This window comes from Sciurus carolinensis, chromosome 3 (genome assembly GCF_902686445.1).
Source record: "Sciurus carolinensis chromosome 3, mSciCar1.2, whole genome shotgun sequence".
NCBI classification, from domain to species: domain Eukaryota; kingdom Metazoa; phylum Chordata; class Mammalia; order Rodentia; family Sciuridae; genus Sciurus; species Sciurus carolinensis.
In genome coordinates, this window is record NC_062215.1 from 31,853,205 (window position 1) to 31,880,556 (window position 27,352).

General features: G+C 42.7%; 1 protein-coding gene across 2 annotated transcripts in view; it reads left to right on the forward strand.

Annotated features, from left to right (window-relative positions):
• The first annotated feature begins 13 nt into the window (after positions 1-13).
• Positions 14-27,352, forward strand: part of Akap1 (A-kinase anchoring protein 1) — a 53,604-nt gene continuing 26,265 nt past the window's right edge. The window contains exons 1-2 of one of the 2 annotated variants that reach the window (XM_047546264.1): positions 14-127; positions 1,065-1,166. The gene's annotated coding sequence lies outside the window, so the exon portion shown is untranslated. Of the gene's footprint in view, positions 128-1,064; positions 1,167-24,081; positions 24,209-27,352 lie in introns of those variants that run through there. The other variant, XM_047546263.1, reaches the window with a different exon arrangement.

Consider the following 27,352-nt stretch of genomic DNA (forward strand, 5'->3'; position numbering starts at 1 on the left):
TGAGGCTGGATCTGAAGCACCTGGCTGCAGGAAGAACAGGTCAGCCCAACTCGAGGGTGCTCCCAAGCGGCTGTGGACTAGCAATGGGCCCTGCAGGGAGATCGGAGAAGTGTGAACCAAACTGTAGGTACGTGGATGTTCTTTTCCTTTTAGCTTCTTGAACTTGCAGCCCTCCATTTTGGGGGCGGGGGCTAGGGGTACTGGGGATCAAACCCAGGGGCACTCTACCTCTGAGTTACTTCCCCAGCTCCTTTTATGTTTATTTTTTTTTTTTTAATTTTGAGACAAGATCTCCCCATGTAACTGAGGGAACTTTCCCTCTAACTTTCGGTCCTCCTGTTTCAGCCTCCCAATTCACTGGGATCATAGGCATGTGCCACCTGGTCAGCCAAGCAGTTGATTTTTTAAAAGTAAGCAATATTTAATTGACCAAATTGTGTACATCCAATATATACCACATGGTTTGTTGAATATATACATTATGTAATGAATACCACAAGCCAATGAATTATTGCATCCTTCAATCAAGTTAATTAACACTTCCATCACCACCCACAGATACCATGCGATTCGTGGGGGGGGGGGGGCAGGGGCGTGGTAAGGACAAGTAAAATCTGCTCTTACCAAATCTCAAGTAAACAATATAGTATCACTAAATATAGTCACTGTGCTATATATTGCACCCCCAGAGTTTATTCATCTTACAGTGGAAACTCTGTACCTTTTGACCAACATCTCCCCATTTTCTCCACCCTAGTCTACAGCAATTATCCTACTGTCTGTTTTATGAGTTTGACTTTTTAAAATTCCACATGTAAACGGAATCCTGTGACATTTGTCTTTCTGAGCCTGGCTTCTTTCCCTTAGCATAAGGTCCTGCAGGTTCATGTTGTCCCAAATGGCAGGATTTCTTCATTTTAAAAGCTGAATATGGTGTGTGTGTGTGTGTGTGTGTGTGTGTGTGTGTGTATGTGTAACAATTTCTTTATCTATTCATCTACTACCTAATTAGGATTTAGGGAGAAAAACTAGTATAAACCTAAATCTCTCTCTCTTTGCCATAGGACTGATGAACCCGATTCTCAAATGCATACCAAATAGTGATTATCTGATTATCTGAGATTCTACACAGTGGGAGAAAAGATTAAGGACCATTTCCTAAACTGGTAAGGTATTCTCAGTATTCTGAGTGTATCTGTGAGTCTGTGTCCTACACCTTTTGGATCCCCCACCCCACCCACCCCCCAGTATGGAACCCAGAACTTCTAGTATCCTGGCAAGTGCTCTACCACTTGTGATCTACACCATAGCTCTTTTTAAATTTTATTTTATTTTGATGCAGGGTCTTGCTAAGTTGTGCAGCGTGGCCTCGACCTTGCTAGCCTCCCGCCTCAGCCTCTTGAGTAGCTGGGATGATAGGCATGTTCCACAGCACCTGGTATGTCTGGGATTTTTTTTTTTTTTTTTTTTTTTTAATCAGGGATTGAATTTAGGGGCACTCAACCATTGAGTCCAGCCACATTCCCAGCTCTATTTTGTATTTTATTTAGAGACAGGGTTCTCACTGAGTCGCTTAGTGCCTCACTGTTGCTGAGGCTGACTTTGAACTTGTGACCTTCCTGCCTAGGCTTCCAGAGTTGCTGGGAATTACAGGCTTGTGCCACCGCACCCAGCCACGTCTGGGATTCTTATTGTAGTTATGCATGTGTGTTTGTTTGATCCTGTGATCTGTTGGTATCTCATACTGCCTGGGTAGTTTGAGGAAGAAGTAGGGAATTGATGTGACTGGGAGTTGACATAGTCATGCGGCTGTAATTGGGTTCCTGCTGAGCGGGAAGCTCAAAGGAGCCCACTGAACTGACCCTCAGTATCTGAGAGAGTCAGATCCGGATGGTGCTGGCCCATTCACAGAATTCATAAAGCCAGGGAAGGAGTATAAATGGAGTCCCAGGTTCTGTATGTCTATATAATTAGAAGTTCAAATAAAACTAGCAAACTGTTTAATAAAATGGTCTAGCTCGTTCTGGTGGTGCCCACCTGTAATCCCAGTGACTCAGGCTGAGGGAGGAGGAATCCCAAGTTGGAGACCAGGCTTAGCAATTTATCAAGACTCTGTCTCAAAATAAAAAATAGGAAGGATTGGGAATGTAGCTCAGTGGTAGAGCAGCCCAGACTCAATCCCCAACACTGCCAAATAAATAAGTAAATAGATATATAAATACAGTCTAACTTCTCCCTTCAACAAATATAACTTCATAAAAATAACACAAACATACCTTCTTTAAACAAAATTTTAAAAATATTCTTAAAACTGTGAGTTTTGTATGTCTGAAAGTCAGAAAAATGCAAAGATAACTGAATGTAATTATTACTACAGATGTAAAACTAATGAAATACTTATTATTTCAATTCCCTATCCACCTACCCCTGGCTTTGGTAGTTCATCAGCAGGTATAATGTGCATGACTTGTTTCCCATAACTTTTGTCTATAATATAATCTAACAAAATTTAGCAACTAGAGAAGATTTGCATCTACTACATGTGCTATATATGAATTTTTCTTTCTTTACATCCATTAAAATAATAGTCTCATTTTGAGTTCTCTGTTTTATAGCACTGGGACTGGAACCCAGAGACTAAGACATGGTAGGCACTGAGCTACATCCCCAGTCCTATAATACATTTATTTATTTTTATTTATTTGTTTTTGGTATAGGGGATTGAATCCAAGGGCACTTAACCATTGAACCACATCCCCAGCCCTTTTTATATTTTATTTTGAGCCAGAGTCTTGCTAAGTTGCTTAGAGTCTTGCTAAATTGCTGAGGCTGGCTTTGAACTTGTGATCTTCCTGCCTCAGCCTACTGAGCCACTGGGATTACAGGCATATGCCACCACATCCAGCCCTATAATCCATTTTTAAAACCCATGTTACAAGTTGAACATTTTTGTCTCATGTAATTTGTATGAAAACTGAAATTTTTCATTGTTTTTTCCATAAATATGGAGCAGACATTACTACAAGAAGCACCATTATGCTTGATTAAATATTGGTCACTAATATTAATTTATAAGAATATTGGGGCTGGAATTGTGGCTCAGTGGTAGAGCACTTGCTTCGCAAGTGTGAAGCACTGGGTTCGATTCTCAGCACCACATATAAATAAATGAATAAAGGTCTATCAACATCTAAAAAAATATAAAAAAAAAAAGAATATCATACATCACATGAGAATGTTATTTGTCTTTGTTCAGTATTATTTTTCTTTTGTCATTCATTCAATCTTTTAAAAGTTAATTTTAGCAATTGCATAAATATTGTTTGTATGGGAATGATGTTTCTCTTTTAAAAAGTATATGTCAAGATCATAAGTGTTGGACTGGGGTTGTGGCTCAGTGGTAGAGCGCTTGCCTAACACATGTGAAACACTGGGTTTAATCCTCAGTACTGCATAAAAATAAATAAATAAAGGTTAAAAAAAAGACATTTCTTTTTTTTTAAAAAAAAGAAAGAAAGAAAGAAAGAAAGAAAGAAAGAAAATATCATAAGTGTTTCCAGACTGAAATACCTCATTTGGCCAAAGAAGATCTTGAAGGTCTATTGTAAAACTCTGTGATAGTAGTGACAAAATATGTACTGTGTACTCACAATATTAAAAAAAACATAAAAACTATTTTTAAAAATAAATTTTCTCTATGTAAAGTGGTTTTGATGTAAAATTAAATACTAAATTTTTTGCTGTGTTCATGCAAATGGAAAATTGTAATCATTAATTTGAACTGGATTGCATTTTGCTAGAATCTATTTCTGCTGTCAGAAGGATGTGATAGCCATTTTTCAGGCTCAATATCCAATAAGCAGAGTAAAACTTGGTTTTCACATTCAATTGCAGCTTTTATAAAAGCAATTTTCTTCATATATTAGTGGACAGATCAGAGTTGCTTTTGACTTTCTGAATTATGAATTTCTTATGCATAATTCTTTTGTTGTTCTCACTGTTTTGATCAATAATTAAGTCTCCATTTAATGAAGAATATGAAGTTGCAGGGGTTTCATCCAATCTTTTCAAATTGTGGATTCGAAGATTTCTTTTGTTCATTTTCATTAAATTGGTAATTAAATCTTCATTAAATAAAGAACTCACAAAGCCCTGTTTGCAGATTTTAAGTGGGTCAGACTCAGCAAAATCCTCCTCTGTTTCCTGGTTTCCTGTTTTTAGAAATGTACGCAGTCTGCTCCCTATCTCCTTTTCTTCTCTGAGCTCTTTTCTATCTCTATGATAATAGAATGACAGATACTCATTTTCAAACCTATTTAAATAAAGCTTAAATTTATATTTAAATTGGTGAATTTAAATTCCATCAGAATGACTTTGTAAAAATGTGAAATTCTACAGTGGTTACTACGGTCTGGGAAGGGCATGGGAGAGGGGAGGTGGAGAAAGGATGGATTGGGCTATGGATGCAGGGATGCAGCTGGGTAGGGAAAATGACCTCTGGTGTTCTCTAGCACCATCGCGTAACTGTGGCTGACAACAATCAATGACTATTTCAAAATAGCTTGCAGAGAGAATCTTGAATGTTCTCAACACAAAGAAATGATAAATGTCCGAGGTGATAGATATGCCAGTTACTCTGATTGAATCATTATATACATTGTATACATGTATTAAAATGTCACACTGGGGGTCTGGGGTTGTGGCTCAGTGGTAGAGCACTTGCCCAGCATGTGTGAGGCAATGGGTTCCATCCTCAACACCACATAAAAATTAAAAAATAAAGATATTGTGTCCATCTACAACGAAAATTTTGTTTTAAAAAAGTCCCACTGTATTCTATAAATATGTGCAATGACTGTGTTTCAATTAAAATACATTTAAATTAATTATAATGTGGGCTGGGACTGTTGCTCAGTGGTGAACCACTTGCCTAGCATGTTTGAGGTTTGATCCTCAACACCCCCAGCACCTGCCAAATTATGATTCTAGTATTCAAGGTGCATCCGGTTGTATTTTATTTGTCCATCTAGTTGCCAATTGAGATCATGTTTCATGAATGTTGCATCTAGGCCTGCATGTATACAAACTTGAATACTATGAATTATTTAATGTGACAAAATATTCCTCAGCTGTCTTTTGCAACTGTTGCAAATACCAGAACCCTGCACCCCTGAGGACTGATACCTTGTTATGCAAGAATCCCTTGCATTCATGCTATCCAAGAGGAAGGATTTGACAAGCTAATTACTTCATCTTTTTTTTTTCTTAAATGCCTCCTCCTCCTGTGCTCTGAAGCAGTGTCTAGCAGCACAACTTGGAGTCTTCATAGCATTCTGGCTTATTCCTTTGTTACAGGACACAGGGCTAAAATACAGGGAAGCGATTTCTTGGAATATGAATGGCATAAATCATGAGAACAAGTGTTTAGTTCATGGATTCTGATGTGCCAGCACTGGCATTCCTGTTGAGAGGTTAATTCTGATCTTTTGTGTATGTTATATGTGGAGTCCTCTGAACTTGAAAGTCCTGCTCGCCTGGGTTAAGGGCAGTGGTCACTTTGGATGCTATCTTAGGACCTCGTGAGAAGTTTGTGGAGAATAAGATCCCTGGCAAGCTAGGGAATGGGGAAAAGGAGCCACCCTATGTGAGATCTGGGAGACAGGACAGAGGCACATTTACCATGAGGCCAATGAAAGTTACGTTTCAAGCTCCCTCATCTGCACAGATTGCTCCAAGCTCCAGGCCTAATTTAATTTCATATTCTTCTTCTTGAACTTGGCCCCCAACCCACAAAAAAACTTAAGTTTGAAAAACTTAAGGCAGAGTGTCAGGGACCATGCCAAACAGGTTCAAATTATTCAGGCCAGTGTCCCCTTCTGGCAGTGTCCTGGAATACTCCAAAGGCACCAAAGCCATCTGATCTAGCTGCAGAAGGCCTGGACCAACCCAGTAGGATTTCCCAGTGACCTTGGTGGTGAGGATCATCTGATTCTCTAGAGTAACACTAATCGAAGAAATAGAATGCAATTACAAATATCACTTAAAGTGTTCAAGTAGCTACTTTAGCATAAGTAAAAATAAACAGATGAAGGTCAATCTAATAAATATTTTATTGAATCCAATATGTCTAAAATATTAGCTAAGTCTTATGATAAGGTGTATATTTTACACTGACAGCACCAGACTTGCCCCATTTCAACTGTTCAATAGCCACATGGAGCTAGTGGTGAGCATAGTGGGTGGCTCAGCTCTAGATAATTGGTCTCTATCTTCCAGTCAGTACTGGCAGGGAAGCTGTGTTAGTTTCCTATTGCTGCTATAAAAAACTACCTCAAACTTGATAGCATAAAACAACACAAATTTATTTTCTTACAGTTCTGGAGATCAAAGTCCAAAATGGGTCTACTGTCCAAAACCAAAATGGTGATCAGGTTGCATTTCTTCTGGAGAACCAATCCTGCCTTGTCCACTTTCCAGAGGATGCCCACATTCCTTGGCTCATGGCCCCACTCCACTCTGACCTCTCCTTCTCTGACACAGACCCTCCTACATCCCTCTTCTAAGGACCTTTGTTATCATATTGGACCCACATAGTAATCCAGGACAACTTTCCCATCTCAAAGTCCTTCATTTGGTGACTCCTGCAAAGTGGCCTTTAACACTTCCAGGATCTGGAAAGTAAGATGCAGATATCTTTACAGGGGATCATCATTTGTCCTACCGTAGGTCCCAAGGGGGATCTGAGGTTTCAGACAGGTATTATTAGGGCCTCTAATCAAAGTTGGACCAGGGAAAGAGGGAATGACTGCATCTTGTCCAGAGTAAGGGTCAAGAATAAACTGAAATGCCCAAGGAAAACTAGGGGTAGTTGAAGATGTTAAGTCCTAGGGAGCAACCTGGCTCAGGGTCATCTCAACCAGCAGGCTCCTTCCCCGACTCCCTTGTTAGTTCTAGAATGGAGCCTTTTCTCCAAAGATCATATCCATTTCACAGTTTCAGTCCCTAGACCACCAAAATATCAAAATTAAAATTAAAATCCACAATGTCATAGTCAGACAGAATACTAGTCACTTAACTACAGTTTCAGGCCCTTCCCGTTGTCCTCTGAAGCATACACCCAAAACCTCAGAGTGCAAACCAGAAGTTGAACTCTCATGAGTGGTAGAGGTTGGATCATTTAAACACTGAAATATTCATTGAATAAAATAAACAAATATATTGCATTTTTCTCAGAACTACTGTTCAAATGAGACAGTATGTTCCTGACCAAGGACTCAGCACTAAATAGGTAAAAAAATGTCTCCTAAGAAAAAGGATTATAAAATCTATAATCACCTGCAGCAATAAAAATGTGCAGCTCCAGCTTCCATAAAACAGGTTTAAATGTACTCTAATCCCTGTGATTATACAGGGAGTCCAGTGAACTGTGGAGCACACAAAGTATCATTGGATCATACATTTGAACTAAAGCCTAATCCCATGGCTATAAATGTGGCCAATGATACTCTTGCTTGACTTGCTAGGGTTTAGCATGGCTCATATGAGATGATTTAATGATCCAAGAATATTTCATCTGTACCTTTATTATCTCTTGATATATTTCCCTGGAGCAAGCAGAGGTATTTTTAAATGATTTCCATGAGTCAATACTTCTGGTGCTTAATGTGCTATTGCTAATGATGATCATGGTCATCCTAGCCAACCTAGTCCAGAGCACCAAAGAAACAAGGCACATGGTGGTGGGGTGGGCTGACTGGCACTTGTCACACCCAGTAGGGTGGGATTGCCTTGGGAAGGCACCCAGTGTGGCCCAATTTGACAGGCAGAACATGGACTCCGGGGAGCAAGACAATTAAGTAGTCAGCTAGTAAAATGGGAAATATCAGAGTCATCTGGTATAACAAGAGGTAGACAGAGGGTAGCAACAGATCAGGTATTAAATTAAAATCCTTGGCATTATTGGACAGCATTTAAAACATTTTAAAACATTTTTTAATGACCCCAAGAATCCATGATGTACAGTCATCTGCCATCTTGCTGGGACCAGTATCTTAAATATTTGAGCATGCAGGAAGTAGTTAAGTGACTAGTATTCTGTCTGACCATGATTTTAATTTTAATTTTGATATTTTGGTGGTCTAGGGACTGAACCAGGGGTCTCAACAGCCCTAGCCCCAGCTCTGTCGATCTTTGTGCATGGTTGGGAATGCAGATATTTCTTTTGTAATTAAGAAATGACAATAACTACAATGATTTTCTTCATTGGAAAATAAAGTCAGCTGCCACTCTTGGTATTAAACTCAAAAGAAAATTCCATGAGAAAATGAAATATAACTGAATGTCATATCCAGCCGTTGGGCTTGAAGAGATAAATAATCCCACTTGTACTCTAGACAAGGAGAAGGAGAAGAAAAGCAAGAAGGGAAAGAAAGATTAACAGAGCTGTTTAAGATGGCAATAACCTGGTCATCAGGGGAGAGTTAAACTTTAGTGAAAGTCAAGAAGGAGGTTAATATGTGATATGAGGCTTGGCACAAGAAGCAAGTGACCTCTTGGCGCTGGAGAACAAGAGTTAGCTGTACAAACAATGTAGATTGAAGACAGCTTGGAAGAAAGTTGCTCAAGCATGTGGCGTGTTGACTGTAATTGGAAATCAAATTTGTGGGCACTGGTGCAAGAAGTCAAAGCTGGCTCCAAAGCAAGCTTTGTGCACGTGCCCAGGCTTAACCTTCCTTTCTGAATTCAGGATCCATCCTGAGCCTTCCTGTTTGGGAGGAGGTTCTCAGGTGCAGAGAAGGGGGCTGTGGAGGCTAGGAACCAAAAGGGTGTGAGAAAAATTTCCCAATGAGAAAAGCGACTGTCTGTATAAGGTCAGACTTCTGCAGAACCCCTGGACCAGTCAAGTGGTGTCACAACTAGTTCTTCTTTACTGGGGAAACTTTGTGTGAAGTTCTCAGGGTGGGGTAGCCTGGATAAAGGCAAGAGTAATTTGTGCTACATCGACTTTAATATACTGGAGGTCTACATTTCCAAGAATTTCCTTCTCTGTGTGGTGCCAGGTAGGAGGTGAGCAAAAGAGGAATTTGTGTACGATTTGGGAAGTAAGTAGAGGAGAAACTGCAGCCATTACCCTCTGCATGTTGACATGATGAGAAGTGGTTTATAGATAGGTGCAGAGGTGCCCATGGATTCCAGCTTGACCTTGCTCTCTGCTCCTGATCCACCGCTTCTTGCTAATTTATCTTGATCCTATTTATCAACCGGGTCCCCCAACTCATTGCCAGATGCATGACAGGGATTCACAATGCAGTAGCTACACAGAGTCGGTGGTCCCCCATCACCTCCCATAAGCCTCGCCTTTGCTACTCCATTTCAGAGGCCGGATGTGCTTAGCTCCTCAGACTGACCCATGAGTGATAGTTTCTCAAATCCCTCCCTTCACCCTCCTTTCTCCCAGATCCCCCTGCAAATGTGTAGGGTCTCCTTCTGTCATAAGTTCATTATCCCATAAAATGCAGTGATTTGACTTTCCTGAATAACCTCTGACTATATTACAAGGGAGTCTGCATAGATCCCTGGGAAATCGACATATCAGAAGCTTCTACCTGCTTACTTGTGGTTTAAAAAAAAAAAAAAAAAAAAAAGGAGGCTGGGGAGATAGCTCAGTTGGTAGAGTGCTTGCCTTGCAAGCACAGGGCCCTGGGTTCAATCCCCAGCACCCCCCCCCCCAAAAAAAAAAAAAAAAAAGGGACTGCCTCTGGCTTCTATACTCAATCCATTAATGTGCAGGTGTGACTAGAGACAGGGGTTCAAAATTCTGGGTTTCCTATCTCTGCTCATCTTTTCCTGTGAGCTTTATTCTTCCCTACATGGGGAAAGGATGGACCAGACTGGCTCACGTGTCCATTGCCAGGACCAATCACAGGCTAGAAGACTGAGTCATTGTAATTGGTCTAGCCTGGGTCACTTGCCCTTGTGGTTGAGTTTATTATTTAAAGAAAAAATAAAGAGCCAGGCAAGTATGCCTGTAATCCTAGTGGCTCAGGAAGATGAGGATCCTGAGTTCAAAGCCAGCCTCATCAATTTAGCAAGGCCCTAAGCAACTATTGAGACTCTGTCTCAAATTAAATATAAAAAGGGCTGGGGATGTGGCTCACTGGTTAAGAGCCCCTGGATTCAATACCCGGTACCAAAAAGAAAAAAATAAAGAATATTGAAGTGGTCACTGGGAGAATTGTTGTAGGTCAGGAAGAGGCCTCCACTTCATTTAGTAAAATTAAATTGGACAATTTTGAGCATAACAAAAGCCCTTTCTAGTTTAGGTATCCAAAGAGATCTAGTGGTTCAAAGACACAAATAAATTGCATGGGCCTTCATAGAATCTGATATTATACTAATATGCTTTGAGAGGTTTTTGCACTTTACTGGAATGCTTACAAACACCAGATGATTATTATTATTATTATTATTATTATTATTATTATTATTTGTATTGGGGATTGAACCTAGGGGCACTTTACCTCTGAGCTACATCCCCAGGTCTTTAAAAAAAAAAAAATTAAGAGAGAGTCCTGCTAGGTTGCTGAGGCTGACCTCCACTTTCAATCCTCCTGATTCAGCCTCTCTTCCAAGTTGCTGTGCTTACAGGCATTTGCCACTATGCCTGACTTTATGCCTGACTTATTTTTTTTTTAACCAGGGATTGAACACAGGGGTGCTTAACCACTGAGCAACTCCCCCAGTTCTCTTTAAATATTTTATCTAGAGACTGGGTCTCACTGAGTTGCTTAGAGCCTTGCAGAGTTGTTGAGGCTGGCTTTGAACTTGAGATCCTCTTGCCTCAGCCTCCCAAACTGCTGGGATTACAGGTGTGTGCCACCGTGCCGGGTGAGAAGCTTTTCATATTATATACCACATTCTTTTTCTGGAAATTCCACAAAGGCCCTGAGAAATCCTGCAGAGAAATTCCTCAGACTTGGGTAAACTTATTTCAAACTTGGAACTACTTACCAAGCAATCATGGAACTACTTACCAAGCAATACCGTTCGGTCATCTGAGAAACTACTTTTCCAAAGAACACACTTTAAAATTCATGGTCTTGTGAAACAAGTTTAATTAACCCTAGAATTTTCTCAAAGAATCTTCTCTCTCCTTCACTGTAATCTGTAGAAGATAGACTAGGTAGAACAAGGGCCTATTTGGGTGTATTTTTTTTCCTCCTACCCTTTAGCCTCTCTCTCTTTCTTTGGTGGTGGTGGGGATCAAACCCAGGGCCATACATGCTGAACAAGTGCCCCACCACTGAGTTACACCTCCATCCAAGATCTACTCTTCGGTCTTCAACAATAGTTGTCAGCAGCACGTGGTACCCCATAAATGTGCATTTTGGAGGTGTTGGGGTTCAAATCCAGGGCCTCACATAAGCCAGGCAAGTGCTCTATCATGGAGCTACATCCTCAGCCCAATATGTACAGTTTTAATGTGTCAGTTAAATAAAAACCAATAACTTCCAATGGGTTAATGCCAACATTATGATGATGGTGATATTGATCTTTTTTTCTTTTAAAAATGTAGAGTCATAGTGGAATCAACATGTACATAGGGTAATAATGTCTGTCTCATTCTACTGTCCTTCCCATCCCCACTGCCCATCCGTCCCCTCACTCCCCTCTGCATAATCTAAAGTTCCTTCATTCTTCCCTACCCACCTCCCACTATGGATGAGCATCCGCTTATCAGAGAAAACATTCAGCCTTTGTTTTGGGGGGATTGACTTATGTCACTTACCATGATATTCTCTAGTTCATCCATTTATAATTCCAACATTATTAAAAAAGAAGAAGAACCAGATGCCAGAACTACTCAGTTCCTCTGTTCACAAGAGTTCCCCACTAGTCACAGTGGGAAAGAGTTTTTGGGATTCCCATCCATATCTTTTGACTAAGATGGAGATGACATTTTTTTTTTCTGCTTCTGTTCCTCCTCCTGCTAAACTTCAGCCTATCCACTCTTATGCCATGTTATTTTTCTTACATTGTACAGAACCACAGTGTTTATTGAAAACTGTCTTTTCTGCATTCCGGACTGTGTACCCGGGCTACAAATTAAAGTACAACTAAATAAATGGAAATGGGAAAGCTCCCAAGGAGAGGCCTATTTCATTTAGGGGTAAAAAGTTCTGATGGTGGGACTGGGGAGATAGCTCAGTTGGTAGAGTGCTTGCCTTAGCACGCACAAGGCCCTGGGTTCAATCCCCAGCACCGCAAAAAAAAAAAAAAAAAAAAAAAGTTCTGATTGTGTTAGTTTTCCCTTATATTGCAGTTCTGGATCAGACATGTTTATTGTGTTACTTGAAAGGAGGATAATGAAGGTCTTCAGTGGGTCTCACCCTGGTGTACATCAAACTTGCTTGTGGAGCTCAGAAAACATGTGGGTTTCCCTGGCGCCCTCTAAATGAGAAGATCCAGAGAGAGGCTCAAGCAGTAGTATTTTTTTAAAGTTTTGCAATTCATTCTCTGGCATTTATTATTAGGTCTTCTTTTAATAAAGAAAAAAATTTTTTTTTCAGTGTTGGGTTTGAACCTGGGGCCTTACATGCTTGGCAAGTGCTCTGCCACTGAGCTCCCTTCCCAGCCCTGGTCAACCATTTTTCAGTAAGCCCTTGCCTAAATTTCTTTTCTGATTTTGGTTTAAAATAACACTGAAGAATTGCATGGGTGTATATACAATGGGGATATAACACTGGGATGCCCTATCACTGAGCTACATCCCTATCCCCTTTTGAAAATTCTGAGATAGGATCTTGCTAAATTGCCGAGGCTGGCCTTGAACTTCTGATCCTCCTGCCTCAGCCTCCCAAATCACTGGGATTATAGGCATGAACCTCCATGACTGGCTAAAAAAATATATTTTTTGTTGTACCAGAGATTGAACCCAGTTTAACCACTGAGCCACATCCCCAGTCCTTTTTTATTTTTCTATTTTAAGGCAGAATCTCACTAAGTTGCTTAAGGCCTTGCTAAGTTGCTGGGACTGGCTTTGAACTTGTGATCCTCCTGCTTCAGCCTCCCAAGATGCTGGGATTATATGCGTGCACCATCGCACTCAGCCTGGATCAATAATTTTTTTTTAAAAAATATTTTTTAAGTTGTCAATGGATCTTTTTTAAAAATTTTATTTGTTTATATGTGGTGCTGAGTATCAAACCCAGTGCCTCACACATGCCAGGCAAGTGTTCTTCTACCACTGAGCCACAACCCCAGCCCCTGGCTAAATAATTTTTTAAAGAAAATTATTTAAGTCCAAACCAACTTTCCAAATACAATCAAATATTTTTTTTTTCCATGTCTGGCTCTGATCCTTGTTCATATGTAGAGAAAATTTTGAATTTTTTAATTTGTCACTTTGCATTTTATTCTTTTTAAAGTTTTTATACCACCATATAGTGCCATAACTGTCATTTCAGCAATTGCATAATATTCTAGCAAGTATTTATTTCTATTGTAATTTCGTTAACCATCCTCTTAAAATGGTACATTTAAGCTGTGACTTTATTTTTAGGTGCCATAGAGGAATTGGCAATAAGGAGCTTGATGTATATGGAGTTTGCTTTCCTTTTGAATCCATACCCTTGGGGACATGTTTCTGGAAATCTGGTTATTGGGTCAAAGGATATGAATGTCTTTTATGGCTCTTGTTAATGATTACTAAATTGCCTCCCAAAAGGTTGAACAAATCCGCAGAGCCATGTCCTACTCCTTGGTTGCTGAGGTTTCAGGGAGACGCTGGCAGTACCAGATTCAGAACCTGAGTTCTCCCAGGACAGACAGAAGACATGATTCCAAATGTACCATTCATGAAACCTCACTTAAAAAAATAGGCAAGAAACTTAATAACAAGAGGGCAGATCATGGTGCTACCTGACCATTTCACCTACCATCACTTGCACATTTTCTGCATCCTTTCCACTTCTAAAAGAATGTTGGGAGGTTAGATCTTACTGGCCCTCATCTGACAGATGAGCAAAGAATGGAAAGAGAGGTCTAATAACTTGCCCAAGCGAGTCAGTACTGAGACGTGGATTTGAATCCTGTGAGGTTTTGTTTGTTTTGGTACTGGGGATGGAACCTAGGGACACTTAACCACTGAGACACATCCCAAGCCCTTTTTTATTATTTTGAGACAGGGCCTCAAAGTTGCCATCCTCCCACCTCAGCCTCCCAAGTTGCTGGGATCACAGGCGTGCACCACCATGCCGGGCTACTGAACCCTATGTTTTAACACTACTGTATCATGCTGCATTTTACACTGTTGTTTCCTGAAGTAGTTCTAGAATCTCCCTAGTTAAGATTCCTCCTAAATCATAAATTGGCTGGCAGTGAAGTTTGATACAATAGCTGTGGTAGGTTAAAGAGGCCCAGAGTTGCTTCTCACCTCAAGAGGTGGAGTCTATTGACCCTCCCCTCAAATCTGAGCTGGTAACTTTTTGGGGGGAGGTCTGAGGGATTGAACTCAGGGGTACTTACTTGGCCACCGAGCCACATCTCCAACCCCATTTCGTATTTTATTTAGAGACAGAGTATCACTGAGTTGCTTATGCCTTGCTTTTGCTGAGGCTGGCTTTGAATTCATGATCCTCCTGCCTCAGCCTCCCAAGATGCTGATAGTACAGTGAACTGGTAACTTTTTTAAAAAGTTAAGAGTGTATTCTGGTCTATTATATATACATGGAGTATAACTTATTCTAATTAGGATTCGATTCTTGTGATTGTACACAATGTGGAGTTACATTGGTCATGTATTTGTATATGAGCATAGGAAAGTTATGTCTGATTCATTCCACTATCTTTCCTATTCCCACACTCCCTCCCTTCCCTTCATTCCCTTTGTCTAATCAAATGAACTTCTATTCTGTACCCCTCACCTTCATTGTGTGTCAACATCTGCATATCAGAGAGAACATTTGGCTTTTGGTTTTTTGGGATTGACTTCTTTCACTTTAGCATGATAGTCTCCAGTTGCATCACTTAACAGCAAATGCCATAATCTCATTCCTTTATTTTTGACTGAGTAATATTCCATTGTGTATGTATACCACAGTTTCTTTATTCATTCATCTGTTGAAGGGCCCCTAGGTTGGTTCCATAGTTAAGCCATGGTGAATCAAGTGGCTATAAACAATGAGCTGTGTTGCTGTTTTATTTATGTTTTTGCAGTACTGGGGATTGAACCCAGGGCTTTAGTTGTACTAGATAAGTGCTCTACTCCTGAGCTACACCTCCAGACCTGTGTAGAGACCTAGCAGTATCAGCTTTCACCCTCTTGGAGAGCTATGTAAAGAGGTGCTCTTTCTAGACAGACTACAGAAAGAAGGAAATGCCTGGCCGCTCCAGCCTTCCTGCCTGGTGCAACTGGGACACTAGACAGGGAGAGTTGTCATCTTAGATCTCCATCCCCCAGTTGAATCACCCAGTTGACATGTGGAGCAGAAACAATCGGTCCCTGTTGTTGTTTTAAAAGACATTAAGTGTTGCTGTGGTTTATTTTAAAACAAAGATAACTGAAGCAACAGAGCTTATTCTGGTGAATGTCAAATTTAAATAAAGAGCAACAGCAAAATGTTCAGTCTCCGCTAACCCTCACAGGGTTGAATGAAACTCAATGACATTTGCTATCTCTCATGCCACTAGCACTCACTTCCATCACAACTCTGACCCCACTGCACATGACCTTAGCTTATATAACATCTGCCTTCCCTACCAAACTGGCTGTAATTCACTTTGGTAACCACAGCTTCTTATACAAGTCCTGACACAGAATAGTTGTTTAATGCATAGTTGTTGAATGAATTTTGACTCACTCTTGAATGATTGATGAGAGCCCTTGAAAAGGAATAATAGTTGTTTATTGGCTTTGCACTGTACAAAGTATTTTACATGGATTCTCTTACTTAATTTTCACAATAACCTCATGAGTAGGCCCAGGTTATAGGACTTGTGTGAGGTTACACTCCTGTGGAGCTCCACAGATTTAAATGGGAGCCATCTCATGCCTGGGATCTCACTTTGCAAAAAGAAAATTTTTATCATGAAACATTGCAATCATACAACTTGACTAGAGAGATAGATGTGGTCCACACCCACCTGTGTCGTGTTTCCCTAAAGCCTTAACTTTATGTATATTTGCTTCAAATATTTATCATGCTTTTAAGGAAATAAAATATTAAAGAGATTCAGTTGAAGTTCCCTATGTACTCTTCCAATTGCATGGAATGAGGTGGGTGGAGGGTCAAACCTCAAGATCTTCGGGGGTTTTGTTCCAAGACCCACCCCCCCACCGTTACCAAGATCTATGGATGTTCAACTCTCTTATATGAATTGATGTAGTATTTATGTAGAACCTACTCATATTTCCATCACACTTTAAATGATCTCTAAATTGTTTATAATAACTAATTCAGTGTAATTACTTGTTACACTGTATTGTTTAGGAAACAATGACCAGGAAAAAAAAAGTCTGAACATGTTTGGTTATAGACACAATCTTAAATAATGCTTTCTATCCTTGTTTGGTTGAATCCATGGATACGGATCCTAAATATATGAAGGGTCAACTGTATGTCCTTCCTTTCTCCCTATTCTTGATCCCAAGACAACTGCCAGCCTGAGTTTGGTGTTTATAAATCCATGCTTGTTTTTATGTTTTTCAACATATGGATACATTCATAAGCAATGTATCATGGCTTCTTTAAAACTTTACACAAAAGGACACATACTGTTTGCACCCTTCTGTACCAGAAGTGTCTTTTTCTCACTCAGTAAATATTGTTTTTGAGATTCATCCATTTTGATATACATGTAGTTTTTTAATGTTATATAGTATTTCATTATAGAAGCATGTCATAATTTAGTAATCCTTGCTGATGGATATAGATACATATATATAGTATATATACAGTAATGTTGCTATTACCACATATATAAATATATACATATATATTGCTATTACTATATATACATATGTGTGTATGTGTGTGTATATATATACATATATGCAGTTATTACAAGGTTCCAATGGACATTTGTATAGATCTGCAACAGTTTCCATCCAGGGCAGTGCTTACTGGGATATAACATATCAAAATCTTTTACTTTACTAGATTTTGCCAGATTATCATGCAAAGTAGTTGTACTCATTTTCACTCCCAGATTCCACTCTCTCAAATAGTATGTTTTAGTCTTGATATTAGCTCCAGTGTTTTGTAAGTGTTTGTGTTGAACAAGTCTTTGGCAGCAACTGAATGAATGAAGCTGTTGCAACCTGGTACATAAAACCTTAAGAGGTTTCACCTGGGCATGGTGGTGCACACCTGTAATCCCAGCAACTTGGGAGGTCAAAGTAGGAGGATCACAAGTTTGAGGCCAGCCTCAGGAACTTAGCAAAACCCTGTCTCAAAAAAAAAAAAAAGTACTGGGGATGTAGTTCAGTGGTAAAGCACCTCAGTGGTAAAGCATTCTCAGTGCAAAAAAGCACTTCAGGAGGTCTGGGTGGTTGGCAGTAGATTGCGCTATTTCTGTTAGGACTCACTCCCAATGCAGGAATGCATAGGATTGTGCACATGGGCATGTAGCCCAAGGGCAAGCGGGGGCTGATAGCTAGACTCGGCTCACCATGGTGCCTGCCACAGGGCTGTGCATGTTTGGGGGATGGGACACCTGCTGTCTAATTTGCATAAGGGGCTAGTGGCAGTCCTGAGTGGAACTCATTAGTCTGTGGGAAACTGGCAAGTCTGATCAAACAGGAGACAGAAACTTAGCAAGTTTTTATTTTTTTTATGTATTTATTTATTTATTATTTTGATTCATTGTACACACATGAGTACAACTTTTTCTGGTTGTACATGAAGTAGAGTCACACCGTTTGTGTACTCATACATGTACATAGGGTAATGATGTTTGTCTCATCTATTATCTTTCCTCCCCACCCCCTGCCTCCTGAAAGTTTTTTTTTTTTTTTTTTTGCAGTGCTGGGGATTGAACCCAGGGCCTTGTGCTTGCAAGGCAAGCACTCTACCAACTGAGCTATATCCCCAGCCCCCTGAAAGTTTTTAAATGAGCCAGAAAATCCTTCAGAGAGATAGCAGCAGGTATGTGGAAGTTGGAGACAATAGAAATTTGGGGTGCAGGGTTGGAGCTTCCATTTTGCTATGTACTCTGCCCATCGCTCCTGGGAGTGGCTTACCTTGGCGAAATGTCTCATCTGCAGGGAAGTTCCTATTTCCTTACAATTATCTGAGATTTCTGGATTGCCTGTGGGGCCATGGTGTACAGAAAGATGTTCAAACTACCAAAGTAAACACGGCACAGCACACTACACACTTCACACAGAGAGAGCTCGGTGCAGCTTTCTTACAGATTTAAGCGGTCCCAACCTTCATACACAGGCACCCAGCATGCTCGGGTGGCTTTTGGGAGGATCCCAACAGTTGGACCAGAAGAAGAGGTCTCCCACAGAATCAAACACAATAGGTAACAATCTCCCACATTTAATTGCTTCTCTACTTGGATGAGCTTTGCTGTCACTGAAGGCCCTGGATTGGCTTTGCGTGGACTTTACCCTGCTTGAGGAAGCGTGCAGAGTTCCTTATGCTCCATTTTCAAGCTAAACTGCCATTGGAAGAAGCTGGGAAGAGTGGAGGGGCCCTAGGAAATGGCCACCCATACACTGCCAACCACCCATTGAACAGAACGAGAATTAAGATCATAAATACAGAGCTGACCAATGCCAAGAAGTATGTGGTGGTGATGGTACCAGGGCCTGGGCAGAAGTCATTTGAGGTCCCTTCATCAAAGCCACTTGGGTGGGGCTCCTGTTCTGTGCAGTCAAATGGAAGGCAGACAACAGTCCCCTTTATCACCCACTGACAGCCCATTCCCTCTAACCAACTGGTGTCTGTGGTTCAAGAAAGAAGGGCACTGTATTCATTTCCTTGTCCTTCTCTAACAAAGTCCAGTACTACGAATAGGTGGATTACAACAACCTATTATTACAACTTAATTATTGCCTCACAGTTCTGGAGAAAAGATGTCCAAAATCAACGTGTCCGCAGGGCCATGCTCCCTGCCACCTGTAGCGAAGCCTCCCTTGCCTCTTTCTAGCTCCTGGTGGTTTGCTGGCCGTCTTGATGTTCCTTGGCTTGCAGAGACCTCAGTTCAATTCTGCCCTCATCTGATATTCTCTCTATGTCTCTCTGCCTTCCATCAGTCATGGGCACTGTATTAGAGTGGGGTCTCTTCTTACAAGGTCTTTAGTTATATTGGACTAGAGGCCAGTCTGCTTCACCGTGCTTCAACATCTGTGACAGTCCTGTACCTATACAAGGACATGTTTTTTTTTTTTTTTTTTTTTTTTTTTTTTTTTGAAGTGCTGGGGATCGAACCCAAGGCCTTGTGCTTACAAGGCAAGCACTCTACCGATTGAGCTATCTCCCCAGCTCCAAGGACATGTTTTGAGGGAACAGGGATTAGGACTTCAACATATCTGTTTTTGGGAACACCATTCTTCCCATAGCAGATATATTTCTGTATATAAAACCCACTTCCTAGCTGGGTGTAGTAGTGCATGCCTGTAATCCCAGCAGCTTTGGAGGCTGAGTCAGGATCGCAAGTTCAAAGCCAGTCTCAGAAACTTAGCAAGGCCCTAAGTAAATTAGCAAGACCCTGTCACAAAAACAAACAAACAAAAACCAGGGTGGGGATGTGGCTCAGTGGTTAAGCACCCCTGCGTTCAATCCCTGGTAACCCCACCCCCAAATAAAATGAAATGAAATAAAATAAAACATACTTCCTGCATGTCTGGGTCTGCCTCCAGCCACAGTAAGTGAGCTGGTTAATTCATGGGTTCTGAATTAGTTTGCTCTGGTTAAAATCTTGCCTTTGTTGCTGTGTGACTATGAGACTATGAGACAGGAGTACATTGTAATAAGGTTTTTTGAGGTTGGTGGAGAATTAAGTACTTTGCAGAGTGCTGGGCTTTAAGTGCTCACTGAACATTAGTTATTTAAGTGCCATTAATGTTGTTATCCCCCAAACTCTTCCCATTGACTTTTCTAGTAGCAGCTCATTTATTCTTCCCTGAGGACACACATGGACCTTGGGCCTAACCATAGGTATCCTTACCCCACCCCCATCTCTGTACTGGGAATTGAACCCAGGATGGGCTCTACCACTGAGATTCATCCCAGTCCTTTTTATTTTTTATTTTCAGACAAAGACTCACTAAATTTCTGAGACTGGCCTCAAACTTATGATCCTCCTCCATCAGCAACCTGAGTATCTGGGATTACAGGTGTGGGCCACTATGCCCAGCTGCTTCTTTCTTTTAATAAGGGAATTAGGAGTGGGGTGAAGGGGTGTAGGTGAGAGGGACTTCTTTAATATATACCCATATAGGAGATGATTCACATTTACTAGCATTTCAAAAGTTCCTTTGTAGATTCTTCCAAAAGAAAAAGTAGGCCATTTCTCAAATATACAACCTTGAAGTTGGAGGGACTGCTAAAAGGGAAAACAAAACAAAACAAAACAAAAAGTTGCTGACTTTTTAAACAGCCTTACAAGAAGATGTCCACCTTGAAGAATTTTCCCCATGGTCCTATATCAATCCCTCATTCAGCTTTACAGCAGGTTCAGAGAATTCCCGTGTTCCAGCCCCAGAACTGCAAGCTGACTCACACTAAAAATGTTTGCAAGATGTACCAGATGCAGAAAATGAAAGGGGCAGTTTTCATAACTTACAATGACAAAAATGTCATCAGTGTACAATTGCCTTTGTAGTTCTAATCATGACCTCTCTCAGTTATCAGAAGGCTGCTTGGGGGGTATGGAGTCCAGACTGAAGGGCTCAAGATACAAGAATTAAATGAATAATAGCATCAGGTTCTTAACTGACCATTTTGACTTATCAGAGAGGCACATATGTCCCTTGGGCTCTGTCTCTTCTCCTCTTTCAATGTTTCCTTTGAATGCTTCTATTTTTTTTTTTTTTTTTACCTCCTCCCTCTGATCGGCACATTCCCTTTTTGGATAAAGTGTTTTATTCTCTTCACGGGTTTCTTCTTTTTTAAGGTCAGAATCAGAGAATCTGAGAGAAGCTATCCATAATAATCTCTGCAGAAAAATGTCAAACAATACTTAAAATACCATGTGAACAACTTCAGGAAGGTTCATGGACATCCTTGAAGCTGTTTTATGCATCTTGAGTTAAAATTCCTGCCTTGGGGCTCAGTGGTAGAGTACTTACCTGGCATGCAAGAGGCCCTGGGTTTCATCCCCAGCAGCCATCCCCCCAAAAAAAACCAAAATCTTAAAGACCTTAAACAGACCTTGCCCATCTGGGGCTTATGTTAAAGTTTAAGGTTAGCAACATGATCTTTTCTTCATGATCAGGTTCTTAGGATCACCTTACACCTTCATTTTCATCCCTCTAATTTTATACTAAGACCATCTTTCTCACCGCTACACTGCCTTGACCTTGTGGTCACTCCCTTGGCCTTGTTCCTGCTTTGACTTGTAACTGGCACTTTTCCTCATAATCCAGTTAACCCACTCCTTTCTTTTCTCATCCTTTTTCTTGGCTGGTCTTGCCCATGGTTCCTACATTGGCTTTGATTGACATATTGATCTCACTCAACCTGCTTTTCTCATACCCGTTGTCTCCCTTCTTTACTTCCTCCCTCTCCCTGTTCTTTTCTGCCAGTGTTTCCAGGGCTTCATCCCTTGGACATCATTTTCTCAGTTTCTCCCCTTTCCTAACTCCACTACCACTAAGCATTACCTATCTTTCAAAGATCCCTTTTGACATGATTTTTGATACATATTTGTATTTCCCATTCAGACTACTCCTCTGAGCTACAGCCTTGCATATGCAACTTACTTACAGTTTGCACTTGAATGTCATAAGAACAGCACAGACTTTATAGGTCCGAAACCAACGTCTCTCTGCTCCCATCTTCCCCTTCTCAGTTCACATAGTAACTCAAGCCTGAGGCTTCATCAGTCATTGTTCTCTCCTTATGCAACACCAGTGATCTTGTTACTCTACTTCAAAAATATAGCTTGAGAATAAAGCAGACTCTTGATCCCCAGGGCCGCTTAGCTCTGGGCTCTTAGTTCAGGCTAGCCTCATTGCTCACCTGACCCGCTTGCTGCAACTTCCTTTCTGCTCTCTGCTTCTACTCTGGTCTCCCTTGAATCCATTCTTCTCATAGCAGATACTGCTTGCTTTTAAAAAAGAATATGGTGTCACTCAACCTTCATTAGTAGCTTCCTATTCATTCACGAAACATATTTTTACTGAGCAGCCCTTAGATGGCAGGTCCCCTCAATAATCCCTACCTCAGGAAGTAAATGTAGTAGATAGTAGATGATGGTAAAAGCTACTTAAAAAACAAAACATAAAAAAAAAAAAAAAACCCTGAAGGGGTAAGGGATGGGTAATTGTGTGCATTTATGTTTACAATTTTAAAAAGAGGTGATATTTGAGCAAGAGATGATTTATGATTTTTTGTGGTGCTGGGGATTGAACCCATGGTTTCAGGAATGGCAGGGAAAGCCTTTGCCACTAAGCCACACCCCCAGTTCCTTGAGTAAGCCTTGAGAGTAACTGCTGCAGTTCTCTGAAGATTTCAGGTGGAAGGGATTGCAAGAGCAAAGGCCCAGAGGAGAAATCATGACTGACTTTGGGACTGAAAAGAATAAATCCAAGCTTGACTTTGGGTTATAAAATGGCCTAGTCTCCCAACAAATAAACCCACAACCAAGAAAAACACCCCCAACAAATAAACTCACAACCAAGAAACAACCGCTCCCTCGACCTTGACCCCCATCCTGTCACTCTACCCCCTCATTATTTTCCAGTTCACCAGAAGCTGTTTCTTGCTTTTCCCTGTTGTGCCTCTGTGCAGTACCCCCCACCCTTATGCCCATATTCAATCTGCAAGGCTGGCTGCTTCTGTCCCAGTAGATGTTCAAGTTTCACCTTGGACTTTTCCTGACTGCAGAACCTAAAAGTCGCCTTGTTATTTCTCTTTTGTCTGCTTCCTTCTATTTCCCTCATGGCACCCATCACACCATGCACTTGGGATTCACATTTGCATGAATTCATACTTAAAACTCAATAGACAAACAGTATCTCATTGTCATTTGAATTTGCACTTGATTGCTAGTGAAGATTATTTCCCCAAGTAATGGTAATGTTCTTAGCGTGGTCTCTTTTATTTTGTCCAAACGAATGTTCGAAGTCCCTATGTCTTAGGAATCAGAGCGGGGCTGGCCAGCCGCAAACCCCACCCTGACAGTTGTCTGGAGGGAATTTATTTTTCTGAGTTCCTGGAGGAGAGAGTGACTCATGGTGACCGTCTCTTCGTCGGAATCATTCCAAAACCCGAACTCATTTGGAGGAAAGTGTTTCACTTCGATATCACCAAGTTGTGAAAATGGGCCAGAAAGTTGCATTCGAGTGGTACCGAGTACATACTTACTGAGCAATTATTAATGACCACTTAATTTTGCATTACAATGTTACAACGGTTACAAGGAAGCTAAAGCTCCCATGCAAGGGTGTGGGGGTTGCTGCCCATTACCAGCCTCTGCGCCTCTTCCATGGGACTCTCGGTCCCGAGGCAGGAGACAGTCAAACCGATCCTTTGCAATCTCCCAAAGCCAAAGCGGGGCAACAGGCGCGGGTACCCTGGGGCAAGGCCTCCAGAGTCCTCCGGGATCTCAACATTCCAGCCAGGCCGCTCTCCCGGCCCCCATCGAGATTACAGCTCCTCTCGCGAGAGCACAGGCAAGCCTGGCTCCCGGCGGTAGCGGGATGTTAGCAGAGCACTCCAGACCGCGCCCCCTCTGGCGCAGCTGGGAAAGGCGCGCGAGGTACGGGAGGGAGCGGACGGCGCGCGCACGCGCAGGTGAGAGGCTGAAGCAGGGGCGCGGGGGCACGAGGGCGAGGGGCGGGGCTTTGCGTCGCGCCGCGGGCACGTCGCTGCGCGTCCTCAGTATTTAATGTCTCTGTGTTCCACTGGCCTGGGCGAGCACGTGGGGGAGCGGCCCGAGCACGGAGCTGCGGGGCTGGGCCGTGGGGCCAGGCGGGGGCTTGGGGGGGGCGGCGGCGCCAGGGCTCTACACCCCGACGGTCGCAGAGGAGCTGGTAAGTTGGGGGCATGGGGAGGGTCACCTGGCCCGCTCATCCCCTGCCTGGGCCCTGGGAGGGCGCCGTCGTGTTGTTGGGGCGCCTGGGGTGCAGGTGCAGGACGCGACGCGCGCTCCAGGTACCCGGGAGGCAGAGGATCCGGACCGCGAGCGTGTGCAGAGGGCTCACGCTTGTCGTCTGCTGTCAAGCAGGCCCGTCTTGCCTCCGTCGCCAGGGTGCCCAGTGGTACTCCTCCGCGGGGTTGCCTGCCCGAGGGCTCCTGCTGACAGGTCGCGTATGCGTGGATGCGGGCGGCGCTCTGAGCCGCGCGGTTCCCCCCACGCGCGTCACCGCCCTCGGGGGCGAGGACGCGACACCCCGGTTGCCCCTTCTGCGCCTTAACTTTCCGGGAGCGCGCTCACCTCCTGGGAGGCGAACCTGAGCGCGTCCCACCCAAGGTCGCCCAGCCCCACTCGCGTTTACTTTTCAAAGGTCGTGTGTACCCAGTATGAACCCGGAGAGGCGGCGGCGGGGCGGTCTGTGGGCAGGGCCAGGTGCTCAGAAGGGCGAGGAGGTCCTCCAAACCCCGCAGGGACCCGGTCTCCCACTGGGGGGTAGGAGTTAAATTGTTCACTTCCGGAGCCCAACCCAACTTCTTGACCTCTTTGGCTCGGTGACGGTGACATACCGAGCAGTAGCCCAACCCCTGAAGTTTAGCGTGGTGAACAAGTGAAGAGGGCTCGGCGCACCGAGCCGGGAGGATGGGTTGGGAGACCGCTGTGCCTGGAACTGTGTGTGGGGCGAAGAGACCGTTAGAACCGAGTTAGGGTCTAGAAGACGAGGGCTTGGGTGTCTCGAGGAGAGTTCGCATTTGCAGCCTCCTTAAGCGTGTCCGGAGAGGTGGAGGCCGTCCAGCCCGGTATGCCGGCTGTCTTCACTCCTGGGGACGCAGAGTCACGTGCTCCGCACCCCGCCCCCCAACTCTGGTTCGCGATCTGGAAGGACCACACATGTTCTGGGATATAGGTTAAAATGTTCTTAGACCGTGGGGCTGGACACCTCAGGGATGGGATTTGTAAGTGTTCAACTATTTTGTGCCGTAGGTTATGGTTCTTCCCATTTCCCCTGCGAGGGAGGTATAAGAGAGGAAGAGTTAGGTGTTGGTGTACTGTACAGACACGACTCCTGGGAAGCCCTGAGCATTAAGGGACTTGTCTCTTTTCTCCTGGAGGAGATGCGCAGAGTGGCAGGCGCCTTCCTGCCCCTGGGCTATGGTTAACACAAACCCGGTGGACTTCGCTCCAGGTGTGAGTGGAGGCCTCTCAAGCTGGGTAGGGTAAGGTGTGTGTGCAGGGCAATTAGTGAGGTTAAACTGCCTGTATTTCCCCTACTGAAGTGCAGGCTACTGGATATTTAAATTATCTTTTGCAGTGAAATCTGGGCCGCTGGACCTGGTGCAACCACCTCTTGTTAGATGATTTGCTTCCTATCCGCCTCCTCTCCATGTCTCAATTACTGATTCACAAAAAGCTATTAATTCTGGCACTGATAACCTTACATGTTCATTTAACCCCTAGGCCCTTCCCAAACTAGTACCCCTTTTAACCCTTTTTTTAGAAAGGGAAGCTTGAACTCCTAGCACCATCCAGCCACACTGCTCTTAAAGGCACAGAGCATCTTTGAAATGAAGGCATCATGATTTGATCATTTGATTCCTCTGTTCTTATCATCCAAGCGTTCACCTGCTGATTATTGAAGATTCTTTTTGAGCATTGGGAACAAGTGGAGTTGTGTTTTGGGAGCTTTTTGACTTGTGTTGAACCTTTCTTGTTTCACTTCTAACTAGTTTTGTTTGTCATGGGTAATAATTTCTGTGTGTAACCTTGTGAAATATGGACCTACACTGGAGGTCTGTATCCTACAGGTATGTGAATCACTAAAGCCTTGGTTGTTTCTGGCTTAAGTAGGCTCCATTGTCATTCATGTTCTGTGAAGAAAACTGAACCAAGGCAGGTAACTGATACAAGCCTGTGAGAGAGACAGGTCTAGTGGATTTGTGTGTAGGTAGAGTCCCTTGCAGGAGTGTCTCTCCCATCTCCCAGCTGTTTCTAGGAAATGCGTTTACATTCACTTGGCCACTGCGGGGTGACAGTGGAGGTTAAGTATCTGTTTTAAGTAGCTTGCTCAGGTGTGAAGTTGATGTATCTCCAGTGTAAGGTTGCTGAGCATCAATATTTTAAAGCAATTTGTCCTGCTGCCTGGTAACCCAGATTATTCTTGGGCTTTCGACCCAGGCTGGTCATCGCCATAGTTTGTGAGGGAAGGTAGTTCTAACCTTCACAGCATTCCTTTTCCATTCTGAAAACAGATGGAGATCATATTTGTGAGACCTGGGTCTGTGCCTAGTATATGATAGGTGCTTAAATATTGTTGCCTCACTCCAAGAAATCCAAGATTGAGTTAAATTTCACTTGAATCACTTAATTTGAATCTTATTAAATTACTCCTTTCTTCCTAGCCTCTGACCTAGAAATTTGGTAAAAAAGTTAAGGGAGACAAATTGGTTTCCTCAGTTTGCTGGCTAGCCTCCTGGTTCAATGTGTCATGATTAGATGAGCATTTTAGGGCTTTGAAGAGTGGCAGATTATAGCCTGAGTGCCTGGAGAGCTGGTTCCCAGCCACTCCTTCCTGATCTTCCTGGGGACTTTAGAATGACTGACCTCTCTGCAGCTCGATCTGTCTTCCTGTTGTGGGGAAGTCAGACAGTTGTGTTAGCTATGGGTTAATGCCTTTGGTTCAGTACTCCTAGGAAGTTTCCTGTCCTATGGGGAGGTGCTGAGTTCTCTGGGCCTCTTGGTCCACTGAAATCACATACTATTTGAGAATTGTCCGTCTGCATAGTGGGGTGCCTATTAGTCTTAAACCTTGCTTCTTGGGCAAGTTCTCTTTCTCCTACTTCCCTTCCTGGTACATCTACTTCACACAGGTTTCACTCGCACATTTAACGTGGGTATGTGTGGCACTCCACTGAGTGAACCTGGTACCTAATTTTAAACTTTTGCAATGAAAAGTGCCATCATCGAACATGTCTGGAGCAGGATAGTCTGGCTGGAGAACTGAGATTTAGAGACTGCCTCTTCCTTGACGGTTTTATGCCATGGG